The sequence below is a fragment of the Pomacea canaliculata genome, linkage group LG1 (assembly GCF_003073045.1).
Source record: "Pomacea canaliculata isolate SZHN2017 linkage group LG1, ASM307304v1, whole genome shotgun sequence".
Lineage (NCBI taxonomy): Eukaryota > Metazoa > Mollusca > Gastropoda > Architaenioglossa > Ampullariidae > Pomacea > Pomacea canaliculata.
This window is the reverse complement of record NC_037590.1, coordinates 19,185,708-19,198,884: the sequence shown is the minus strand read 5'-3', so window position 1 is coordinate 19,198,884 and position 13,177 is coordinate 19,185,708. Positions and strand designations below refer to the sequence as shown.

At 41.2% G+C, this 13,177-nt stretch overlaps 1 protein-coding gene across 4 annotated transcripts in view; it reads right to left on the bottom strand.

The window, feature by feature from the left end:
* Positions 1 to 11,795, bottom strand: part of LOC112568215 (neuronal acetylcholine receptor subunit alpha-10-like) — an 88,832-nt gene extending 77,037 nt beyond the window's left edge. For all 4 annotated transcript variants that reach the window (XM_025245405.1, XM_025245396.1, XM_025245413.1 and 1 more), the window contains exon 1: positions 11,467 to 11,795. The gene's annotated coding sequence lies outside the window, so the exon portion shown is untranslated. The remainder of the gene's footprint in view (positions 1 to 11,466) is intronic.
* Positions 11,796 to 13,177: the final 1,382 nt, after the last annotated feature.

The following is a 13,177-nucleotide window of genomic DNA, read 5'->3' as shown; positions in this document are numbered from 1 at the left end:
CAGAGGCAAACATTTACTTTAGAGGATTACCTACTAATTTTGATCGACAGGATTTATTCTTGTTTAAACATGTTTCAGTCGACTTGAATTTCGAGTGGGTGTAACCATACAGACGTTAAGGTTGTAGACAAGTTTTGCTGGTTTCGTTGGTGAAGGTGGGATCAAATCTCAATGAGGGTTATTTGAAGACGAGGGTAACCTCTATATATGGTGATGTTTGCGTGTATCTCAATAAGAGAAGTAAAGGTATTCACTCCGATTTCGGGAAGTAGTATTTGGCACTCAACTTTACCCAATCACAAAAATTGCATCCCACAAGACCACTTAATCATCGTTAAAACTGGACGGTTTTTGGTGACATGGGTATAAGTCTCTTGAGGGATGCCTGGAACGGCAATGCTGTATCAGTCAGTCCTTGGGCAGCACCTGTTTACAGACCAAAAATCTCTTACAGTAATTACAAGAAATCTGGTAGAACTTTTCAATGTGCAAGACATCTTCTTTACATTGCATTTTATTGTTGGAGCTCAGTGCACAAAGGTAGTGAACTTCTGAGCATGACGGATTTTGTCCTCTCTTGTATTAGTAGCGCAGCAAAATTTAAACTACAATAATGTTTACTTTAATTTTTTTCGAGGAACAAGAAAGTGGAGATCTTATGTACACGAATATCATGTTTACTTTTAGCAAATTCAGAGGGACGAGTCTGATTGTCATCGAGGATGACAGGATGATGGTGGGTGAATGAAATAAACATTAAACAACGGTTTCCGATACTCAAAAAAATGATTAAACTCAACCTAAACGAAAAACGCGCCGTTTTTTTTCAAAACTTAACACCCACTGAGAATTATGTTAAAGAAGACCTTTTAGCATCTCAGACTGAGAGTGTGTTTGTGTTTGTCCCCCACTTATACGTTTCAGACTTACAAATTCCAAAAAGGAGTGAAGCTCTACATTCTGTGAATATGCCAAATCTCCATGGCGACGACTCCCATTGCGAGCATCAATTATTCATGGCATCCCCCGTAATGACAGCCTACGAGAAGCGTTCGCAATATAAAAACAAACTAGTCGAGGAGACGAAGGTCTTCCAGACATGGACATGAGGATTACGCAATGTGCCCTCGGTGAGTATGTCGGGGTACTGCTGCTCTCCATCAACTAGATGCTGCAACAGCGGGAGTTGTTCAATACATTAAAGTGTACTTTCAAAAACACAACTTGGACAGATACACCAAGGAGCATATACAGAAGGGATTGCCGACAGTCTGCCGAAAACGAGGCTTAGCCTCTTGCACAGTGTTAAGCTGTCAGGTCTTCGCGAGTCCTTTTGAAACATCGGAACCACAGGAAGTCTAGGATGAACCGCGACAGAATTCTTAATGCCGACAGTATACTTACCACATATGTGTTACTTAATTTCTTTATTATTTGTAATTCTGTATTTCTTGTAGGAAACATTTTTTACTACCCACCATTTCCATTGGGCAAGAACAGAACAAGTCACTAAACTTGATATTGTAAACTATTAGCTGTGCTTTTCTCTTCTCACTGACAGCCAAACCGGAAGCTCTCATGTAAATAACTCGTTCAATCATTAACGTGGAAGAAAGAAATTTTGCCAGAAGTTGATGCGATATAGGTTCTGTAGATACACTACAGAAAAACATAGAGGATGGAGTCCAGGGTAAACTAGTTCACCGACAGGTTTCTTCTAAAGATACACACAGTCAGGTACATAAAAGGTGCTTCTCAAACATTGTGAGTCAAGGCTGGTCTACTGTATACTGGCGAGCATACAGATTAACCGTCAAATATATATTTAACTCTTTTGTGGTGTTTGATTGTAGAGATTGGAGAGAAAACCACAGAAGGAGATCACACACACACAAGTGCACGCACACACGCACTCACGCGGAAAGAAGAAGGAATTCCAAACCTGAGAAAGGAAGATAAAACAAACTAAGAAGTAAAGAAACAATTTAAATAAACAAGAAGGAAAGAAAAAAGGAGAATAAAAAAAGACAAAAATAAATTTCCTGCTGGTGACTATTGTAATATTTCTAAATAATAAACCTTGGGTATTTTAAGAAATGAAAAATGTATTAAATGATAAAAACGCATATTCTTTACGAGTCAAAGTTTGCTGGAATAAAACAATCGTCCTAACCTCTGTCAGTGACTGGGCTGCCGTGGTCTCTGAAATGAAATAAATCGTCTAGAGATTACAACATTGAGCAACTGGGAGAGTCTCAGAGCAACTGTTGGGAAACTGAAAGTAAGCAAATTAAACACTGAATGTATCTCTAGCTTTAAGAGAACTCAGGCCACGATTTCCTTCTTTACAAGAGGCCTCAGCTTCTTCTTGGGTGTCAGCGTGTAATGTCGCAGGCGTGTCTTCAGAATAGTTTTAAACATAAGATTGAATGTTATTGTCATTTGATATTTATAATGCACCATTTGCCTTATCTCGAGCTTGTAGCTAGCACTTATGCTGTTTCTTTCTTCTCTCTCTCTTTTTTTCGCAATTTTCGAAACAGCCCTGGTTACAATTGCCTATTGTGATGAATAAAGTTGGTCCTTTTCCTTTCTTTTAACGTCGAGAAAAAAGGTGCTGCTGACTATGATTATTTTTAACGATGATAAAAAGAGAATAATAAAAAAAAAAAGACGAGGATACTTTCAGCTTCAGCATATTATTGTTTACCTCTCAACTAAGTCAGTGAAGTGACAACTAGTTGTCGAATACGTTTCAAGGGCAACAACAACGACAGTATTTGTATGTCCAAAGAATCCTCTTGGTTATGTCCCCTTCCTAAAAAAAAAGTTCGAACAGAGAAATTTAGTTTTGAAGATGTATCACAAACTGGGTTGTATAGTTATTTTTTTTACAAGATTTTCACGTTAACGCAAATTCTGTAGTTTTCTAAGTTGTGACTTGTTATCGATTTTAATATATATTTATATTGTATTATTTTAAAAATATGTATGTCATGTCTAGACTAGTTATCTCCCCAACATTGGTTGAGCAGATGTTTATGACGAGAGTGGTTGTAACGACAAAATGACAATTTATGATTTGCAATATGTACAACATTCTATGTGTAAAGTTCATTAAATGAGTCTGGAGTCGTATGACCTGAATTAATTTTCCCTTGAACTTACAAGGACATCCGTTGGAATAATTAAAGACTGTCATACTAAGCCATGCACGAAACTGTTAGGAATTCTCGCACAATACAACATTCATTGATCTATTTTCACAACGAAAAAAAGTTTATTGCTGCTTCGAAAGCTGAGTATTTATCACAAGAAATTTTTTGAATTCGTACCGCGTGTCTGTCATTTTGGCTTATTCACAGAGTTGTCGCCTACAGACCGACTGGTAATAAGTTACAGAGCTCACAGCACACTGTGCAATTTTCTGGCGTCTTTAAACAATTACTCTCGTGGCAAAAGTAGTTTTCAATTCTTCTTCGAAGGTAAAACAAAACAGTCAAGCAAACCTGTCTAGACCTCCTCCTCCGTAAATTCTGGCCCTGCACTTTAACCAAGTATATATATACAACATGCACACAGATACTGAGAGACTGCTACAGTCAGGCGCACATTAACCACCCTTTGCACAAATGATTGTCATTAAATTTAGAAGGAAAAACGCTGGAATGGGTAAAATTTGTGATGATATGTGCCTCGAGATTAATTCGTCCACACTGTGCCACACAATCATATTAAAAATGTCTTTGAACCTTAAATCAATTCCTTTTTATGTGAAAATAAAAGCTCCGAATACGCAATAACCTAAATGCTGTAGAAAATGAGAAAACAATCTGAATATGCAACTTTAATGGAAAAATTATTTTAGCAAAGTAAAAAAAAAAAAAAAAAAATGTTAAAATAACTCCAGGGTAATATTGTAATAAAATGATTTTCTTTCCCATTTTAGTCTTAAATTACCTTTGCGGATTAAATTATAAATTAATAACATTGAGTATATATTGCAGGAAGTTTGATGAGATTGGATGTTTTTATATACATGTAAGTGCAAGTGTGCAGATGAATTTGTGTGACATGATTGTGCCTGAAACAAGAGGGAGGGAAGGGCTTTCTATGCATTCTGTGTTAGCTGTAACTAATATCTGCACATGAACAGAAATGATGCTGTTGATGGTATTGTCAAATAAGTGTTCTAAACAACAAAAAACAAGTTTAAGCAAAAAAAGTTTCTTCGGAAAACTAAGAAATAGACTATGACGAAGAAAAGATATGTTAAAAAAAAAGATATCGTTTGAAAAAATATTCCATGGGATTTTACTCTCTGCTGGATAAACCAAAGCTTTCTTTCAATCCACGGCTCCTGTCAGCTTTGTCGGTGCTGTTGAAGTGATTACATTTGCTAGTAATATTTCTCGTCTGAGTGGCTATGAGCGGCTTTACTACAGCGCGTGGTCTCATCTCTACCGAGCGTGATCTCATTTCAGACGAGGTGTCGTAACGGGCCTCCTCCTACAATCCTCGCCGCCATTTTGAAGATTTCAGGAATAAGTTGGCGGGGGCAACGGAGTCTGGGAGGGAGCGGTGCAAGCAGACTGCCTGGAGACTAAGTCTCAAGCTGTGCCTTTTTTTATCTCTAAATGGGAAGTAACTTCATCGTCAACCAAGTGCGTGAGGTGCCAGGAACAGAGGTGCTCGATACCTCCGCAGATGTGATTGGCTTTCCTCCCCGACTTTGGCCATCTATCAGTGCTTCTGTTCCAGACACAGATAAACCTTAGCCAATCACGTAAGTCGCAAAGTACTGTCCCCTCATCCCCCCTACTTTTGTCTCCCCCTCTTTTTTTTGCAATCTTCCTTCTCTCCCTTCAAATCTCTCTTCATCCCTGGGCTTTTTATTTCTCTCCTCGGTGTTCCACAGCCATGTCTGTACTGACATTAACTTTTCCTTTTCTTCCTTTCTCTCGCTCCTTCTTCGCTCTTAAGCTGCTCGTCCTCGGCTAGGTGCACATTGAAATACTCTTACAGCAAATTTCCCGCTCGGCCTAATCACATCGAGATGATCTGGGATTTTGAAATCGAGGCGACGTCTAGGAACCGCGCATGCGCGTGCTCACTGATGTAAAATCCCTTAACAAAGGCAACACACTAGATGCACGCTAAGAACCCTTACCACACATTACCTACATGGAACTCTCTAACCAACCACTCCAGAAAGCCAATTTGTTATTGAGGTTTGTTTTATCAATGTTATATTTTATAGTTTGTTCTTGTCATTTGATGACTAGTCTAATATCGTCTATCATTAAAGATTTGTATTTTAGGTCAGGATAACTAACAATATTATCATAACTGATATAATAATTTAACCTTTCATTTATAAAGCTACCCGGAGGACTAGTTAGAAGGAGTAGGGGCAGCTAAAAGGGTCAACTGCGTCTAAGCCACGGCATGCGGAAGATGAAACCCAACTCCTCCCTTCCGCCGTCGTACCTTCCCTGATTAATGAGGAACACATTCCTGAAGACTAGATGCTGGGTGGTCAGGGGGACATAAGTAGTCATAAGCCCGTACAGGCTAACGATCTTCTACTCAGCAGCTTAGGTCATTAATCATCAAGCTACGACACTTTTTGAGCTCTCATCAACCAACTACTGGACAATGAAAAAAGAAGACTTTTTTCCCCCTAATAAAATTTTTTATTGGAGTTGGTAAAGTTAACTGGTTATATTTTTACTGCTATTTGCCCATCAAATAAATATGGGTCGAAATAAAAAAAAGTGGAAAGATGGCTACAGAACTGAATTCTGCGATATTAGAGATACTCACCCTCTAGCTCAGTGGTTCTCAAAGTATTTCGGACCGCGGACCACTTTACTTAAGTAAAAATTTTGGCGGACCACCAAGGCCTACAATCCCTCTGTACTATGAATTTCAAATTAAATTGCCGCATTTGTTTTATTACAATTCAAAACTAAATGTCCTTTTGTGACAGTAGTATAGTAATAAGTTGACATAAAACTACCTACCTCGATATTTGTAATTAAAATGGTAATGCGAGGAATGCATCACTTTAAACATCACTTTGCTGACATATGACGACTGTCAGCCGCGGACCACCTGACTTATGCCCGGGGACCACTAGTGGTCCGCGGACCACACTTTGAGAACCACTGCTCTAGCTAACCATTCCATAAAGAAAAGGAGTGTTAAGAGAGAAATTGCTTGCGAAAGAGTACAATGGATGCTATGATGCTAACTGTCAAATTAGACCACCTGGTGACTTTCCAGCAGTTTTGGAAGAAATCAGATTCTTCGTTTTTTGCATAAGAATGCGGCAACTGAGCGTGTTTCAAAAACCATTACAATTTTATTTTTTGCAAAAAATCGCGTTAGACAGTTTAACCGTCACAGTTCATTACTTGGAGGCGTTACTACAGAGGGCAACCTGCTTTCCCAGAGTAACTACTCCGACAGAGAGGTAGGGTCTGCGTGGTTCTTTAAAGTAATCGACACAGAGCCAGAAAATTGTTGCCTCACACAATAAGGGAGTTGGGGGGTCAGCCTTGGGAAATCACGGGGTCTTGACAGGGGCTCAGTCACAGCGCCTTGACACTTGTTATCAAAGGATCGGTCTTGTAGAGAGATGCACGACCTGGAATCATGCAGCACTGTGTATCCCATTCACAAAGATCGAGATGCAGGCAGTTCTTGTAGTTATTTCCCATAACTACAATATTTTAATAGGTCAATTGAAAGCAGACATTTTATTCATTTAATTGATTCTTTTGTTGTTGTTACAATTGTTCTGCCAATGCTGCTGCTATTTTTCTCGGGGCCAAAATTATGAAGCGAAAATAAGTCGTTGCACCGACTCAACATTGGAAAATCAAATATGAATGTCTTGTTTCAGTGGTTAAGAAACTGTACTCTGTTATATTTTCTTAGGATATTTATTTCCCCTATGGGTCCGTACTCATGAAGCGGTGGCAAAGATACCATAGGAGTAAGAAACATAAAGGGACCAAAGTGACTACAGAGACAAGACGCCTGCCTTGATTTCTTCTTTTCCTTTGATTTCTTCTTTTTGCCCCCTAAGTAAGGTTCCGGCTGTTTCTGAGCTAAAAATGTTAATATCTCTAATTATTTGAAGACAATCACTAAGCCTGGTCTAGCTGTCTTACAAGGCGAGAGAGAGAAAAAGAAGAGGACAACGGTAAGGGAGAGAATACAGTTCACGAGGTGCACCAGTGTTCGTCGCCAGATTTGTGACCCTTGGACAAACCCCAGATTTGTGAAGGCAGGGTATATCAAGGGTGGGATCAATACTGACTGCCCAGTCCCACTGGCACCAAGAGGCAGATCGTGTCCAGTGTAAGGGGTACTAAGGCCACACTGATTACAGACATTTCGCCTGATAGACCGCGTTTGAACCTTTCGTGCGCAGGGAGAAACTACCCGTACCCTTCCATAAATGGGTTCATATCAAAGCTCTGGCCGTCCTTAACTGGTGTTCTGGCTGTTAGTGGCCAATTACTAGGACCACCCTAGGGGCTATGGGATATTTTCATGTCATAACGTTGAGAATTATTCGTCAGACAGCAATGGTCTTGGCTTCACGTGACCTTTCTGCGATTTCTTCCATTAAAATATCTTTGCCGTTCACTCTTTTCAGATTGGTAGATTAGAAGTTCCCTATACCAGGAACATTTTAAGTTGATCCCAAAAGTGGACTGGTCTAGAATTGTGGAGTCACTTTGGTCTAGGACGGGAGATATGACAGTAATGTAATGTCGCAGTGAGGTCCTTATCATCACCATCAACCCTTTATAGCTGTAGGTGATGTTTTTTCCAGTCAACAATAATATGCCCAGCTCCTGAGGGCCTTCATTATGATATCTCAACTATTGGGCGGACTTCTTGTAACACATACGTACTGATGTGGTTAATCATACAGCAGCACTGATGAAACTACCACAATGGTCAGTAATTCAGTAATCAAAGAACTCATGAAATCCCGTTAATTTAGGATTTATCCATAATCAGAAAGCAACAAACCCCAAATAACTGTTGTTTTGCGGACCTGAGCTCAAGCAAGAGAGGCGAAGGCGTAAAAATGTGTCTTGGGGTCCTGACACTTCTGTTAATTGACACTGTCAGGATACCAGTCATTGCCACTTTGGCTTGGCCAAACCGTGCCCGTGAGCAATCCCAGAATTCCAGAGTACAAGAAGACGAGCTTGATTTACGTGACGGCGAACAAGTGCTGGGTATTTTAACCATGTAGCATGTCCTGGTCTGGCACGCCCGTTCCAAACCCCAGATTATGTGGAGGGGAGGAGGAGTTCTCTTGCCAGCAAGTTTCTGACAAACTTTACAGGGTGGGGGTAGTGTTGTGGGTGAGTGAAGACGTCAGCTTTATGATGAGAAAAATACAAAGAAAGTTTTGTTTGTTCGTTGAAAACTTTTTTTCTCGTTAGTGTCAGTTTAATAGTACTGACAAAGAAAGAGAGATGACGAAGTTGCAGTAGTGCTCAGAAGATAGAAAGCGCGAGAGGCTGGTTTAGAATGAAATGGAAAACAGAATTCCAGAAAAGAATTGTTATTGCACAGCCTCAGGTTAAATGTGGTAACAAAAATCTAAACAATATAAATAAAAAAAGGGAAAATCAATTTCCCAATTCCAAATGAAACAAAACTAAGCAAAACAAAGCAAAGGAAAATGGACCAAAAAAAGAAACAATTCAAACAGAATAAACAATGGAACGAAATGAAAAAATAAACAAAGCAGAGATGGCGATGAAAAATGCTTGAAAAGGAATTGTTGTTGTTGGAAAAAACGGGTACAATGCATATACGTCAGCCAAAGCGGTCCCTGACTGCGCGTTGAACGGTCACCCCGCCACCCGGCGAGAAGCCAGACTCCATCACAACTACTTTAGTTGGCTGGAGACCACGTGTCTCATTGAATTATTGTCCTGCAGCAAACCTTTTTTCTTCCACCCACGATTACCTCTTGAGGCAAAGTTCGATGAGAAGCATTCCACTAGTCGGCAGAAGGTTGTTTACAGATACATGTTGCCAGCTAATACAATGAAGTTTGCCCCACAACCCCATCAACCCCCAGAATACAATGAAATATTTGCTTACGTTCTTCGTAGTTCCATTTATCCTTCCTATAGATGTGTACAGATCTTGAGATCAGTCTGTATTTGTCTTGTTTGTTACTGCATCTTGTCTGTCTCTTTATTTCTCTATGTCTTATTCTCTCTTTCTCTCTTGCTTTGTTTCTCATTTTCCATCTACCATCAGCTGAAGAGAATGCAACTAGGGTTAGGGGTCACAATGGTAAAGTAATTATTGATTGTCACTGACGACCAAAGCTGGAGGATAAATATGATTCCTGTCTCCTCGGTGACACAAACATTTTCTTCAGGAACGAGACTTAATGACTAAACACAACGAGTTCTCTGTCTGTGACTGAAACGATGGCATTCTGTAGCTGTAGTAAAGACAGTTGAAAAATCAGAAAGTCTTTCTGGTGGGACCTGGCAAGAACAGAAACAGTGATAAAAGAGGAATAAATGTTTTGTCTCTTCTGGTGAGCATTCTGTTGGGGTGGTATGTTGGGGCGGTAGGGTGCGCAAGGGAAATCAGTGAAATCAGATGTGAACACTGAACTCACTTAAATGTAGTTCGTGAACCGTGACGAGCACGATACTCTACTGCCCGCACTGTGATAGCTACAGAGTATAAGCAGCATTTTATGTTTTGGTATTGGCAGCTAGCCATGACAATAACAAGCCAATGGGAGGGGGTTCAAAACAGAGTGCTTACTACACACGATAGAGAAAGTTTCTGCTGACACAGTTTGCTTGAGCAACCACCTCAAGTCCTTGCAATCAGGGTTACATCTAATCAGTAAAAGGTATATTTGAAAGTCTGTATCAGAAATGTCACTCAAAATATGCAGTCTTATTGTAGAGGGCCGGACGTATTAACCCTCGGTTACACTAACACCCAACATGTACTTTTGGAGGTATTCTTTAAAAGACTTTTCAGACGCGTGGGTGCGCGCGCATGTATGCAAAAGTACGCTTGCTCGAGCACGCGCACACACACACACACACTGGTTATTTACGCACATGCGCACGTTCCTTACCAGTAACATCCGTTATGTATACAAACTATTTGCTCGCAGACTTATTGAAAGTAAAGTTACACAACCTCCTGAAAATCAATTCAACATAAGATTTAGAGAGCGAGAGAAAGGGAGACAATAAGCAAACAAGAACACAAACAACGGCCTATAAAAACTAGACTTATCCCAGCTATTAACCAAATGAATCAATGAACAGACAAACTGTGCCGAGCCGTGAAAACCAGACGTCATTAGTAAAGGGACATAAACTCACGACATCGATCTCCATGGTTACAGTGCATAAAGCACACAGTCCTGTTTACATGCTCTCACCAGGTCAAAGTTTGTTTGTGACCTTTCAAAACGTTTGTCACATCACTTTCCCTATATCAGTCATCTACACTTCTGTGTAACCATCTCTTCCGTCGACGACGATAACAAGCGAGTTTCGTATTCGGAAAGAGAGCTGGTGTCAGCTACCCGAGCACACAGGCTACCCGAAAAGTTGTTTGTGTACAGTTTGGAGTGTGTTCTAGATTGGTTGTTTGGCCATGGATTGGTGGGGGTACATGATGTTGCAAACTGGAGTCTGTAAGTGATGTGTATAGAGCGTGACACGAGTAGAGAAAGATGTGCAGGTCGTGACACACGTGCACACAGCTTATGACACCAGCAGGCGATCACGTGCAGGACGTGACACTAACAGGAGATCATGTGACGGACGTGATATAAGTATCACAGAATGTGAAGAACTTGACAGTAATATTAGCTAGTATGGCGTGACGAGATTATTACAATGTAGACAGGGTATGTCACAAGTTGTGAAAGGTGCATTAACCTACCCACAAACACCAACATAAAAATAGACCTAGATAGAACCAGAGAGAGAGAGAATTTCAGAAGGATGGATGCAAGAAAGAGAAAATAAAAAGAAGAGAGTGAAAAGAAAACAGAGGAGAAGGGCGAAGAAGAGAGCCAAGGATGGAGGAGAAATAAAATATAGAGATTTGGATGATAAATTAGACAGATACATATTAGCTAGATAGATTATATAGATAAGATGTGATTAGATTACATATATCTATAGGCAGACTCACAGAACGTTCTGTTTCTTACAAAATAGAGAGAGTTTCAAAAAGATGGAGCCTGAAGAGATAAAGTGAGTGAAGAGAGAACGTGGAGAGCGAGAAAGTGAAAGATTAAAAGGGGAAAAAAAAGGTTGAGGTGGAGGATGAAGGAAGGAGAAAGGGAGATATGAATAAGAAAGATAGAGCAAGACAGAAAATAAAAATCATGAAAGAGTGAGAGAGAGAGAGAGAGTCACCTACACAGAGGGAAATTCCAGAGCCAGATTTAGACGTCCTTTCACCAGAGAGGTCTGCACTCATCCCAGCGACGGTCCTTCGGCACGAGAACTGAAGGAGCAGCAGACGACAAGGACTCAGCATGAAAACCGTGCTCACCGCCGGCCGTCGCACACGTGTGACACAACGTTACGTCCACCCAGCAAGTTGCAGGACGACGACGGCCCCACCCGTTACGCCGCTGGCAGCCACCAAGGTACGATGTACTGCCACGAGGTGCGAGATGTACTCACCAGCCTCCCAGAAAGACACACCGCATTGTTGGATCGATGCCCCGCGTCTTCCTCGTCCCTCGCGTCTTCCGTGCCAACCGCCGCGCATGCGTACTCCAGGGAGTAGGAAAACGTGGGGGTTGGGTGGATGTAGAGGGAAGGGTATGTGTGTGTGTGTGGTGGGGTGGAGGGGACGATTTGGAGGCGTAACGACCGCGTGTACGATGAAAGGCTCAGAGTAAAGAAACTTACAAAGACGAGATAGATGTCTCATTACTTGCATTTATCATGGTGAAGCCGCTATTTATACTGCAATGTTATAACATCAAACACTGCAGTTTGTTTTACGATCCACAAACATTGTGTATGTGTGTGTGTGGGTGTGGATATATACATGTGTGTGTGTGCTTAACATTACGAATACTTTACTCAATAAGTAATCCAAGTAAATATCTGCTCAACATTGCTGAAGTCGGGGAAAAAAACATCTTGCGGTTAAAAAAAAAATCCTGACCATCCCCAACCATTTAAAACGGAAACCTAAAATAAATGCAATATCCAGATTAAGTACAATTTTGTGATGCAGCAAAATGTTGTCCATATTTAAATCCAGCCGCTGCACACCTCAGCATCTCATCATTAATATCTTTGAAATGAAAACCAAACGTGGCACACATGTTCATCCCGGGTTCATTCCCTGATACGCGTGGTCACTATTTTTGAAAATGAGATTAGTTTGTGGTTGGACACACATTGCTTCGCGCTTGTTTGACACTTTTACGAGCACTGCGCCTGCGCAGTATCACCACAACGAACTAATAACCGAATCTCAGGATCGATGATGATATCCCAGAGGCGCGTCCTTCCCCCGAGCGTCGAACAGTAAAATCCTACAAACATTTTCTCTCTTCTTACCCTGGAATGCACCGCAATTCTTAAAAGTTTGAGCCATGGCTCCTCCCTCCTTCTTGTTCCACTGTGACCGACACAAGGCGACTAATTGATTAACGGTCGGGCTAACCTAGACTGGACAAACACTTGCTCTGAGAATTGTCGCTTGTCGCAGTGGTCACTCATGTTATTGTTCTCTTGTTCAATGCTATTATACTTCTTCTGTCATGTCGTTCTATTGTTGCTTTGTTATCTTCTTGTCCTCCCCTCCCGTCCTGATTCAGAGACAATTTGACCTCCTTGTCCCGCCCTCCTCCTACCCCTTCCTCCTACTCCAAGAATTTACTTCAGTGTGTTAGCAGTACCGACAGTCGACCAGCAGCTTCACTGCAGCAGCAGCAGCAGCAGGACAAGCTACGCACAGCAAGATGCGAAACGAGCCCACAGAGGGCGAGCCAGACCCACCGCACCGCTGCCCCGGTCTCGTTCCAGCACCTGCAGCGCGCGCATGTTGACGTCACTTCAGACAGCACCGAGACTGCAGACAGGAGGCAAAAAAAGGACAGGAGGGC